We start from the raw sequence: 12,395 nt of genomic DNA, 5'->3' as shown, positions 1-12,395 counted from the left end.
GAGAGAGAGAGAGAGAGAGAGAGAGAGGTCAATGTGCGGTTCATTTGATGCCTAGTGAATGATCACTGTTGTCCCAGAGCCTCCTACTGTCTTAACGAGCAAACAGTCTATAAGATTAGTCGCCTTGTTGGATAATTGGTTTAGTAGTTATTATCTTTGACTCCATATCCTTACCTCTCAGCATTTGTCCTTGAAACCGACTTTGCTTTTCGGGTTCCTACATAAAACAAAACAAAACAAAACTGGTGGTCAAGGAGTAAATTCTGGCTCATAGTAACTGTAAAGGACAGAGGAAACCTTCCCAATCGGGTTTCCAAGACTGTCATATTATGGAAACACACACTCAGATCTTTGTCTTGGAACAGCAGGTTGCTGTGCAGCACTGACTTTCAGCATTTTGGAACCAAGGCTTCTTCTTTATGGCCTCTTTGATATTGGAGAGGAAGGATAAGAAGAGAGTAAAATCCAATTACCTTCACTCTTGTTCAAAACCTAACTGACACACTATCATACATCTGAAAACAAGTTATTATTATCTGCTTAAAGAGATGCATGTACTCGCCATTCAGAACCCTGTCCAGTAAAAATCTCATGCTGCATAAAACCCTTTCTCTTCCCTGATGCCACTCCACTTCACTGTTAGCTGGAAGCAGCCAGATTGGTCTTCGTCCATTTCCCCACCCCCCCCACAAGTTCAGGGTCGTAATGACAAGGATAAAACTAGGGTTTCTGCCCTACCTGCTAAGAGAATAAACAAGAGACCCAGTGAAATAAGTTATGAACAAAAGGTTTTGTGAGAATTGGGCCTGTGTTAAATTAACACACCAGACAATTAGAAAATACTTCAAAAAACAAAAATGGGGAATCCTTAAGGCCCCTTCTCTCAAATGCAATACGAACAAGAGTCACCTGGGGACAACTGGAAAAAACTAGACAAACAAAGATCGAAATCTTTAAGACAAACCATAAAATGTGTTTGGGAAGTCAGCATACCTGTGCTATTGCCTTGCCGTACAATGCAACTTCACACTCTTGGGAATTAGGGGGATAAATGAAGATCCTCCGATGCATGAAACCAAGATAGATAAACCGGTCAGAAATAGTAACTGGAGCCATGATCCCCTAGGGGGACTGAAAAGAGTGGGGAAGTGGGGAGGGGTGGGGAAAGGGGAAAAGTACAGTACAGATGACTGTATAATCACTCGCAGGGAATGAATAACAGAATTGTAGGCAAACGGATATAGTGGGTGGTGTAAGATATGGCAAATTATAATAATGATAATTTATAATATAAGAATAAGGTTTCCTGTGGAGGGGGGTGGGCATCAAGAAGAGCTGATATCAAAGAGTTCAAGAAGAAAGAAAATGTTTTGAAATGATGGTGTCAGTAATTGTACAATTAAGCTTGATCCAGTTGCATTATGGGTTGTTATAATATCTGTAAGAGCTCCCAATAAAATGGTTAAAAAGAAGAAGAAGGAATAATTGGAGGTGATTCCATTCACCTCAGCTCCCAAATTAATCACTTGGAAGCTGCCCTCAGAAAACAACTTGTTACTATTTAGCAAGAAACTCACATTTCTACTCTTAAAACTTTGCAGGATAGTTTTCAATAGTTAAATCCTAATATTTGATTTCATGAAATTCCTTTATAAATGTGGGACATTGCACTTATTGTAATATTTTTTTCTTGTTGTCATAATACTCAGATATTTAAGAAGCTTTACTTTCCAACTCCACATACGTCAACGATATTACAGCCTGCTTTAAATAATAAAGAAGGGGAGATTTAGGGAAACATTGTCCTGTTCCCCTGGGAAGGTTGCTTGGGCGTAAAGACTATAATAAACCCCGAGTGCATAACTGTTCGTATGTTCCAGAAACATGTTGCAAATAAGGAGATTCTTTGCTGGACACCAAAAGAACACCATCAGGTCCAAATGGGATTGTCTATGAGAATGTTTGTTAATCATCCGAGACAGGTTGTCAGCTGCAGGAGAATCTTTGTTAGTGCACAGATGTTTGTTGATTATGAATCATGGAAACATCTTGAGTTTTAAGGCATTGTACCATAGAAGAGTCCCTGCGTTGGAACCCTTGTAAACATTCTCCTTTGGCAGGCAAACAGACCTCGGCAAGCAGAGTGAGGGTCTTGCCTGTCTCTCGTCTCGCTCCCTTGCCCTCGTGATCCATTCTTGAGTCTTGCGTAGTTATTCCACGCGTCTCAGGTAACGCTCAGCTTGCTGGAGTGCTGTGCTTTCCTACCTCTATTCAGCCCTAATGCCTTATGTAGGGTAAAGCTCCACAGATCCGGAGGTTTTTAGAAGCATGTTGGTTTTGTGAACTTAACCAAGTGAAGATTTATAAAGAAGGCATCTCCTCGCTGCTATGGAGTAAGTGTCCTCGTGGACAGGCTAACGACCCTACAGAAGAGGGTAGAAGTACCCCCAGGGCTTTCTGAGACTGTAACACTGACAGGAGTGAAGTGGAGTGACGGGTGGTTTGAACTAACGGCCTTGCTGTTAGCAGCCCAAAGCCTAACAGGATGCCACCAAGCTCCTACGCCTCCAAAGGCATTTTGAAAGACATTAGTTTTGTGAATGTACAACCAAGTGGAGACTTTGTAAAGAAAGCATCTTCGCATATAAAAAACACCATTGGTTTCTATGTAGGAGCTGCTGGATAACTGTCAGACTCCTAACTTCAAGGTCAGCGTTAAAACCTGTAAGCTGCGCCAAGGTAGAAGATTAAGCGATCAGTTCCTACAAAGCGATCTACTCCGATAAATATTTACAGCCGCCAAAACCTTCAGACAGTACTATGAGTAGGAATCAATTCACAGCAGTAGATTTTATTGGTTTCCCTAAATACATGTAGGAAAGCAGTTTCTTTCTGGCTTTAGTAAAGGTATGCACTATTTGCTCCAGCAAATATATTTTACTTCAGTTATCTCTTGGGGAAATCTAATAAGGCAGTGCATTTTCAGGTTACTATTGCATATTTATCACTGGGTTCTAAGAAGAGCAATACTTTTTATCACCAGTGAACTTTATATTTGACAATGAAATACTATATCTGTTCTTTTAGCATTTATTCTGGGTAAAATTAAACAAATAATGGACTTCTAAGGAATCATGGAGATTTGTGGTCTCTAGAAAGTAAAATGACAATCAATGTAACTTTGGTGCCACTAGTAAAAAGGAGAAAACTTATCAGAAAGTATGGATACAATTTACTACCTGAAATGGGAATTAGATATCTTTGACTTATATTTAAAATAAATATAGAACCTAAACATTTATAATAACACTTTAAAACAACTAATTTTAGGCTATGGAATCCAAGTCAAGAGTAAGTATTATTTTTATTCTTGGAAAGATTTTAGATTGTAATTCTTACACATGCTCATGTTTAACCCCATGTCTTTAACTGATAAATGCATTTACTTCTGTTATCATCCTGTGGACAAAGCTTATTGGCCACTGTACCATGGCATCTGCCTCAAGTAAATAAATAAGTCAACTCAGCTCTGGGTATTTTCCCAAAATGTTCTTATTTGGTACAATCAGGGTCCTTGTGTCCAATATTTTTTTCAGTCATATTTTAAAATGTTCAGCTACCAGTCGAATTAAGTGAAACATTTCCCTAGGAATCTCAGCATGCAAAATACATTCTAAGATAAACATTAATTTTCACAGAGTTTTACTTACGTTTCTTGCTCTCTAGTGGGGACTCATGTCTGACAGGGACTGCCCCATGCAGACTGCATGGGCTCCACAAACAATATTAAACCAGATAATGATGTTAGTGGTTATGAGAATAAAAATGGGGGTAAGAGGTAATCGTTGATGAGCATTAAATTTGGGCATCTATGAATAAAACAGGTAGAAGGAAAAGGCCAGTGCTGATGGAAAATGAAACAAAACGAAACAAACAACAGAATGAAGAAAAATGTTAGCAAAAATCCATAAACAGAAACTATCATACATATCTTAATCTAAGCTATGCAAAGAAGAATAAACAAAATTCACAAGATTTATTCCTTATGCATAATGAATATTTTGATTTGAGAGGAGCAATTTTAAATATAATTAATTAAATAATTTTTAAAAAATTAATAGATTTAATACTATAAATCTAACCCTGCATATAGAATCCATTTTAGAGCCTCTATCTAGTAAATGTAAATCCTTCATATTTTCAACAAATTATATAATTAAACACCTATATTTCTTTCATGTTTTCAGTACTATTACTACAAAATAAGGCATATATTTCTGAATTATATTTTCATAAACCCAGTGGTCAATAGCTATGTACACAGTATCATTACAAAAATCTTGTAAGTTGGTACTTGAATATCTCATGTCTTCCATCTTTATCAGTTTAAAACAGTTAACAAGTGGTTCCAGGTAGTAGCTTCTGACTTATGATGAAGGTCCATGCGGATGACTATGTCATATGTTGGTTTTGATGTAATTTAAATACTTTTTTTGTCTTTAGTTTGAATTTCATTCAAGGTCAATAATTCAAAACCACCGCAGGAGAAAGATTGGGCTTTCTATGCACTAAAGGATTTAAAATCCCAGAAACTCACAGAGGCAGTTCCACCCTGTCCTACAGGGTTGCTGTGCTTTGGCATCAACTTGATGGCAGTGAGTTTGGGGTTTTGGGTCAGGTACACCTTAGTCTTCAAAGTAACATCCTTGCTTTGCAATAGAGGTCTATGATTTACCTAATGCAACACATATTTTGATTTCTTGACTGCTGCTGCCATGAACATTGATTGTGGATTCAAGCCAGACAAAATCCTTGACAACTTCAACCTTTCCCCCATTTGTCCTGATGTTACCTATTGGTGTAGGGGTGAGGATTTTGGTTTTCTTCACATTGAATAGTAATCCATACTGAAGGTGGCAATCCTGGATCTTCATCAACAAGTGCTTCAGGTCCTCCATTTAATTTAATAGCATATAAATCAGTTCAAATAATGGCACACCATAGTTAACTATCTGATTTTACTTTCATAGACATCTACGAGATCCATATGGTTTCCCATCCAGTGGTTCCCTCCATGCCTCTCATTACTATATCAGGTGCATGGACAGTGCTAGACCAGTTTACACTTAGTCATGGGTGTTTTCTTATCCTGGTGATGCTGCAGTATAACTGCCACTATGGGTAGCTTTAAAGAATACAACTAATTCTCTCATGCATAGGAGGATAGAAATTCAAACAGGGTCTGGCTCTGTAATACCTTTTTGTGGTCTCCCCTCCTATTTTGTGGTACCTGTAGAGAATATTTGGCATTGCTTTGCTTGTAGAAAACTCTCACACTGCATCTGGCTTCCCTCTGTTTGTATTTGTCTGCTGATATTACTCTTTTTTATAAGGCACCATTGATAAGTGATTAGATTTAGGATCTTACACTGGTATATTATTAACATAACAAGAGGAAACCCTTATTTCCAAGCAAAGTCATACATTTTGGTGCAAGGTTTAGGATTTCAACAGAGTTTTTGTTTGTTTGTTCATTTGTTTATGGGAAATAATTCATTCCCTATTACTCCTCTCTTTTGGTCTCCCAAATTCAAATTCATGCCCTTATCACATGCAAAATACAATACCAAATACAATATTTCCACAAATCTTAACCCATTATAGCAGGAACTCTAAGTCCCAACTCTCTGTGTGTGCCACATTTGGGGGGGAAAAGATATCTGCTTCCAAATTGCAATTGTGAAATATTTTTAAAATATCTGTAAGTAGGACATTCGTTAATTGCAGGGAAAGAATGGTAATACATACCAAGCAAGTCCAAAATCCAGCAGGGTAAATCTCATTAAATCTCAAGGCTTGAAAATAATCCTCCATTCTCCAGGACTACATGACCATAAACGTAGATGTATTGGGTGTGTTCAGGGATTTTGTAGCCTTAAGCAGTGGCCTGACTTGCCAGGTCCATGCTGTGGTGACCCCATTCTTTTGGCCTTAGGCAGCCTCATTCTCTCTTCCCACCAGTACAGCAGCCATACCAGATCACTGCAAGGGCAGCCCATCCTCTGGAACTGAAGTGGTAACTCTACCCTTTGAAGCCTAGCTCCATCCTTTGGTACTAATGAATTCCCTCCTTTGATACTAATGCCTCAGTAGCCCTGATCCCTGTGCTGCTTCCAGTTGTTCTTAAGAAGAAGGAAATAATGTACAACTTAATATCAGGAAAGGTGTAAGCCGGTGTCACATTCTTTCACTATGCTTTTTCGATCTGTATGCTGCGCAAATAATCTGAGAAGCTAAACTCTACAAAAAGAAAACAGAATTAACAGGGGAGGCAGGTTCACTGATAGAATTGGCTAGATGGCTTTGGGTTTGGTTTTACTTTTTATTATTATTATATCTTGTTCTCCTAGTCCAGGAGCTCTGGTAGTATAATGGTTACAAGGTGGCCTGCTATCCGCTTGGCCAGCAGTTCAAAACCACCAGTAGTTCTATAGAAGAAAGAATGAGCTTTCTTCTCCTGTAAACAGTGACCATCTCAGAAGCCCGCAGGGGGTTGCTGTGAGTCAACCTTGACTTGGTGGCAGTCAGTTTGGTTTGGTTCTCCTGGTGTTCTACCGTGGTGGGCTTTTGCCCTTTCTATGATGAGACTTGTAACAATTTAAATACATGCAGGTGATTTTATTTTTGTTTCTCATGCCTGTCTCTCCAATAGATTATGAATTCGATTAGACTAAGGGAAATTGTATCTCAGTTTCCATAGTACCCTCACATCCTTACATGGTTTTGGTCAAATATCATAGGTTCACTAGATGTATATAAAATAAATTAACCAAACAATGTTGATTTTGTCAACATCTTGGTTCTTGATGGCAAATATCATGCTTTATTTATCCTGAGGTCCCCATAGCATTTAGCATAATGTCTCCTAGATTGTAGACAACAAATGTTGACTTACTGAATAGTAAGAGCTTTAACCAGTCTTCTAAGAAAAAATGCATACATTTACTTACTTGGGTAAGTTTATAAATAAATGCTATTTCCCTATGGTTGTGTGTGACTACAGAAAAGTAAAATTCATATAGAAAAAAATATTGAACAACAACAATAAATTCTAATAGCATTTAGGAACTTACTATTGAAAAAAATAAAATATTTAAAACTGCTCATTATAACAATACAAATGGTTTTGCTTCTTGACAAATATTCCAATGCTTTAAAAGTGTCAATACCCACACTTAATCTTCTTTAGACTTTCTCAAATCCTTTACCAATAACTCTCCTCTTATCCTTGAACTAGATTTAGGTCATTGCAATGCATTAAAACATTTACATCATATTTAATCATAACTTATCTAAATATCAAGAGTTAGTTTCTGATTTTATTTTCATATTGTGCTTAGAAAATTTTATTTGAGAAAGAATATTGAAATATGCCTGTTTTCTAACCTTTAAAATTTTTGTCCTAGCAACATTAGACATTTACATCAAATGACTAGTTAGTAAAGTAAGAACTTATTTTTTTAATTATAAATGACTATGGAGTTATCAGATCTTGCAATTATCATAGAATTAAGCAATTTCCTTCCACATAGGTCATTGTCCACTTAGTAAAATGTATAGACAATGATCAATTACTGGGCATGAGGGAACATTTATATTTGTACTAGGAAATTAGTTGAAATGACATAAATAAAATATTTTTTTAAAAACAGAATTATAAATACTATAGGACTGAGGCATATTTGATAGCATTTTCTCTTAGAAATATATCCAGAATCAGAATGGAGTTTGCTTTGACCTTTTTTTGATTGCAAGCATTCACCATAATTAGGAAATGGCTGTTTATATTAAAACGTGAGATTGAAGGTCATTGGAATGAATAGCCTCATTCTTCTAATACCATCTGAAAGACACCTTAGCATTCATCCGTTCCACTTCATTTATTTTGTTTCATATATGTCTGGCAATAAGAAAGAAAAGGAAAGCAGAGAAGATAGTTTAGAATCTACTGAGTTCTTGTGGGTGACGTGTTATGCCAGGTACTCTCACAATCTATGCTTTCTGCTAATCTGTTCAGAATAGATGTTTTTCACTCCTTTAGCAGCCTGCTTCTTCAACGATTTGCGTATCACATGGGGAATCCAGGGAACTGACCTTCCAAGAGAACATCACCTGTTGAGGGCTAAGCACTGATCTTACAGCCCTGGGTTTCTCAACTAAGCTCAACTGATTGCCCATAATGTGTCCTCAAATTACTGCACATCTCGTTCACCTTACAACGGAACACCTTTTCCATAGTAGCTTTCATCATGCACACTCATCATTTATAGTTGGGAAATACACAGCATATATCAATAACTCTATTGAAAAAAACATTACAATTATGAACACTGTAACCAAAGAGCTATAAAAGAGGAAAAACTCGTCCAAAGATTTAAATTAAGATGAAAAAGTAATTTAAATGTAAATGTTAACTATTTTTAAAGTCAACAGAAACAACGAGACTCTTGCAGAAAACAAGTATGAAAAGCAAATTATATTTACCTGCTTTCCATCATATTGTACCTCTATGAACAAAATGTAATGGAGCAACAGATAATCATTTCTAGTAGGAGCCAGAAGACTTCTTTTGAGGGGGGTGGGGAGAAAAATAGTTGTTAGTTTTCTGGTTAGGTGAATGAGCTAAATCCTTACTAACTGCTGAGTTTCATCACATCAGCGTTTCATGGAAAAGGAAATGTTAATAGAAAAGGAGAAACTGTGCAATGATATGTCTTCCTAAACCATGAATGCTGGAGGCTGAAGCCCGTAGGTGGCAGTGTCCGCAATGGCAAAACAAAATCAAACAGCTTCTTTGGTACAAACTTGTTGATGACAAATGAAATGATTGGATGCTAGCAAGCGATGAAATAGATGAACATAAAATTGTCCAAAAGACCCTGAAATAGGAAGCAATGATGTGATTAAAATAATTGTAATACTTCTTCTGGACTTCACATCGGTTTTGTCTTCAGATGATAATCCATGAATTAAAATGGTGAAATTAAAACAATTTAATGGAGAAATAGAGTATGCATCTAGAGGAAGGGAGTGTATTATGCAATTGTGGAAAGAAGACAGAGCATATGCAAGCTCTGACTTTTCAGAGCAGAAAATCCAGACATCTTAAACGAGCTGTTAAAATAGAATGCTTAATATCCTCTGACTTGTTTATAATAATGACCCAAGAAGGACTAGGCAGTTATCTTTTCAAAAGCTTTGGAATTTTATATGGGATATTAATAAAATATATACGAAGAAATGTTGGTTTAGGAGCTCAAAAGAACTCATACAAACGCCAGTGGTGGGCATTTTACAAACCAGGCAATGGGATGTGTGTGTGTGTGTGTGTGTGTGTGTGTGTGTTTTCTAATGAAAAATTAAATTGAAAAGTGCAATGAAATAAACCAAGATTTTTTTCCTTTAATTTACTCTTTATTGTGAAATGATTCTCCATTCTAAATGTTTTTGTTTTTCATGTCTTCAAAGGACACAAAGAATAAAATAGTAGGATGACAAAAAACCCCACACTTATAGATATCTTTATTCGATATAGAACATGTATGTGTGCAGAAAGTGAGCTCAAGATTGCCATTTAATAAGTCTCTGGTATTATAGTCCATATTATTATTGCTTGAAAAAACATTACATTGTGAAAATAAATGTTGACTTTAACTGATTTTCAATCATATCCATAGAAACTCTAGATCCACTAAAAATCTACTTTTTTACCATATTACTAATATATGTATTTTATAATAATGTATATATTTTCCAAAGAGTTTAATAGGGTACCTATTCTTTACCAGGTGAAATGTATCATACACATTGTTTATATTTAAGAACAAAAAATACCATACATTCATTTTAGTTTCTGATAACAAAAATTTCATTGCCCTCTTAAAAATATTAGGAGTTCAATAAAGTTCAATATCTAATCCCAATGTGTTGATCCAATTCATAGCAATCCCCCCAAATTGAGTAGAATTCCCATGCTGTAAAATTTTTAGGGAATGGATTGCTCCATCTTTCCTCAGTGGAGGAGTTAGTGAGTTGCAACCAGCAACCCTTGTTTGTTTTGTGTGTTTATTTGGTGGGTTGGTTGGGTTTTTGTTCTTGTTAGCAACCAAACACTTAATCCTTTTACCACCAACACTCCACTATGTACATATTTAGATCTACATTCAAAAGAGCTCACTAAATTAAAAAGGTATTAGTAGGGTTACTCACTTATTCCAAACTGGGATTGGGGGCTTTAAAGATCTCAGGCTGGACCCTCTTTAAGGATCCTAGGCTGAGCATGCAAGCTGAGTAAAATAATGCAGAAGACAAGGACACACGCTTCAGGCAAGTAAAACAATGAAAGGCCTGCAGTGATATATAAGGAGTGGCTTTAAAAGTCAATGGGAAGGAAGTCCTTTATCTTTTAATCCCAATCTCTATGAACTTCTCGAAGCTCCGGATATATCAAACCAGCAGTGCTCACAGCATTTAAATCAATCTCATATCATGTACATTTCCACATCATCCCATGCATTTTCCTTCATCTAAAACATAGCTTGTGATCATTTGAGACTATTTGGACAATACAGAGAACTTTAAAAGTTATTAATAATTTCCACATAGGGAATAACCACGTTTAGCATTTTGACTTGTTTTCTTCCCTTCTTTTGTGTATGTGCAATGCAGATGTAAGTTTGAGCATGCTATTATTTGATATTTTAAATAAATATAGATAACTTGAAACCCATTTTTTAAAGTTGAATCATATATTCTAATTACCTCTTGAAATTTGTGAGTAAATTTTTTTTAATCTTTCCTGATAACGTTTCTTTCCCTGCTCTGGCTTCCTTTTCAAGCTTTCCTTTTCTGGATGGTAGCATCCTGGTCTCCAGCCATTCTGTCATTGTGACTCTCCCCCTGGAGTCACAGAGAACCGCCTCTTTAAGATTCCCAAACTTTACACCTTTACACAGAGAGTCTCATCTTTGACCTTTTGGTCAATAGCTACCAGGGGAACTCTTTATGTTTGGGCCTAGCCTTACATTATTTTAGATTAAGAACAGAGATATTAAGCTTCATGTTCACTTGATATCATTTCAATGTTATAATTTAAAAAGTGAAAAAATCTAGTCAAGTGACAGGTTTTTCCTTACACATGCTGTCATAAACTTGTTTGCCAGGTGGTCACTTAAATCTTCATATAAATCTCAGTCTGTTTTAGGAACTACAAATGCTCAAATAAACAGCACCTCAAAATTCTCATTGCTTTGAGTTTATGACTTAACTAACACAAACCCTCATTGCTTTGAGTTTACGGCTTAACTAACACAAACCCATTCAGTTCTACAATCTGAAGAAAACCGTGTAGGAAAAAGGACGAAGGGGAAGAATGGAGAAAGCAGGATGACAAAAGATAGCAAAGTTAAAGAATAAAAGAAAGGGGTAAGCTAGGTTCTGTGGTTTTTCTATCCCCTCTCTCACTCTGAGCCATTCCTTAAATTTTACCTATTACTTTGCACTTATTTTCATAAGGTATGTGCTTAATGTAGCATATATAAGATGGTCTAATTCAAACTGGAGAAGATGTGGCCATATATTTCTCACTTAATTTTATCAATATAAGATATTAATTAGGAAAACTCTCCTTAGCAGGTGCATGAGTAGAATACATGCTAAGAATGATATTTCTCAAGGCCACTAAGCCCAAAAGCTAACGCTGCTTAAAATAATCTCCTTTGCCCTGAAACAGAGTTCATTTAGTTTAACAGGGTCCAGCAAAATCCCCATTTGTAATTTTCAGTAAAAACTATTTACAGATGTAACAGCTGCTGTCTTCTCAATGTGTGTCTATGTAATAAATGATTCATATTTTCATAAATTTCCTAGTGTACTTAACAGTGTGTAGATTTTCTTTGCATACATATATACACAGGATGCAACCCTCAGACATTTCCCTGTGCTCTTAACCATTATGTTGCCCGTATATAGGAAGAAGCAGAAACAACAATTATCTGGAAAAGACACAGATGGTCTCTTTTATCATATAATTTTTGGTAGGGGTGGGAAGTGGCTAGAAAAATTGATGAGCAAGTTATCTGACTGGCCCTTGAGTGTTTTGTTGCTTTTACTTAATTTCATTATTAAGTTATATCACCCCACGTGAATTTAACTAATTAAATACCAACAAAGCGAAGATTTCCTACACAAATCTGTGTGTTTTTATATTTCCAGTTCATTGTCTGGTCAATATATTGCCTCTGTGGCTTAGGTTTTCATATAGAAATGTTATAGTCTCATAAAATAGGGCATGCACACCTTCTTAACAATGTAGGCATTTGTTATTCTTATTCCAA

The 12,395-nt window shown here is 36.2% G+C and overlaps 1 protein-coding gene across 1 annotated transcript in view; it reads left to right on the top strand.

Annotated features, from left to right (window-relative positions):
• BANK1 (B cell scaffold protein with ankyrin repeats 1) overlaps positions 1 to 12,395 on the top strand; it is a 323,683-nt gene that overhangs the window by 122,908 nt on the left and 188,380 nt on the right. The gene's annotated exons all lie outside the window — the stretch shown is intronic.

Source organism: Echinops telfairi, unplaced genomic scaffold (assembly GCF_000313985.2).
Source record: "Echinops telfairi isolate 266 unplaced genomic scaffold, ASM31398v2 ScPeMD7_7468;HRSCAF=8506_0, whole genome shotgun sequence".
Taxonomy (NCBI): Eukaryota; Metazoa; Chordata; class Mammalia; order Afrosoricida; family Tenrecidae; genus Echinops; species Echinops telfairi.
Note: the sequence above shows the minus strand (reverse complement) of the source record. Positions and strands in the feature narration are given on the sequence as shown.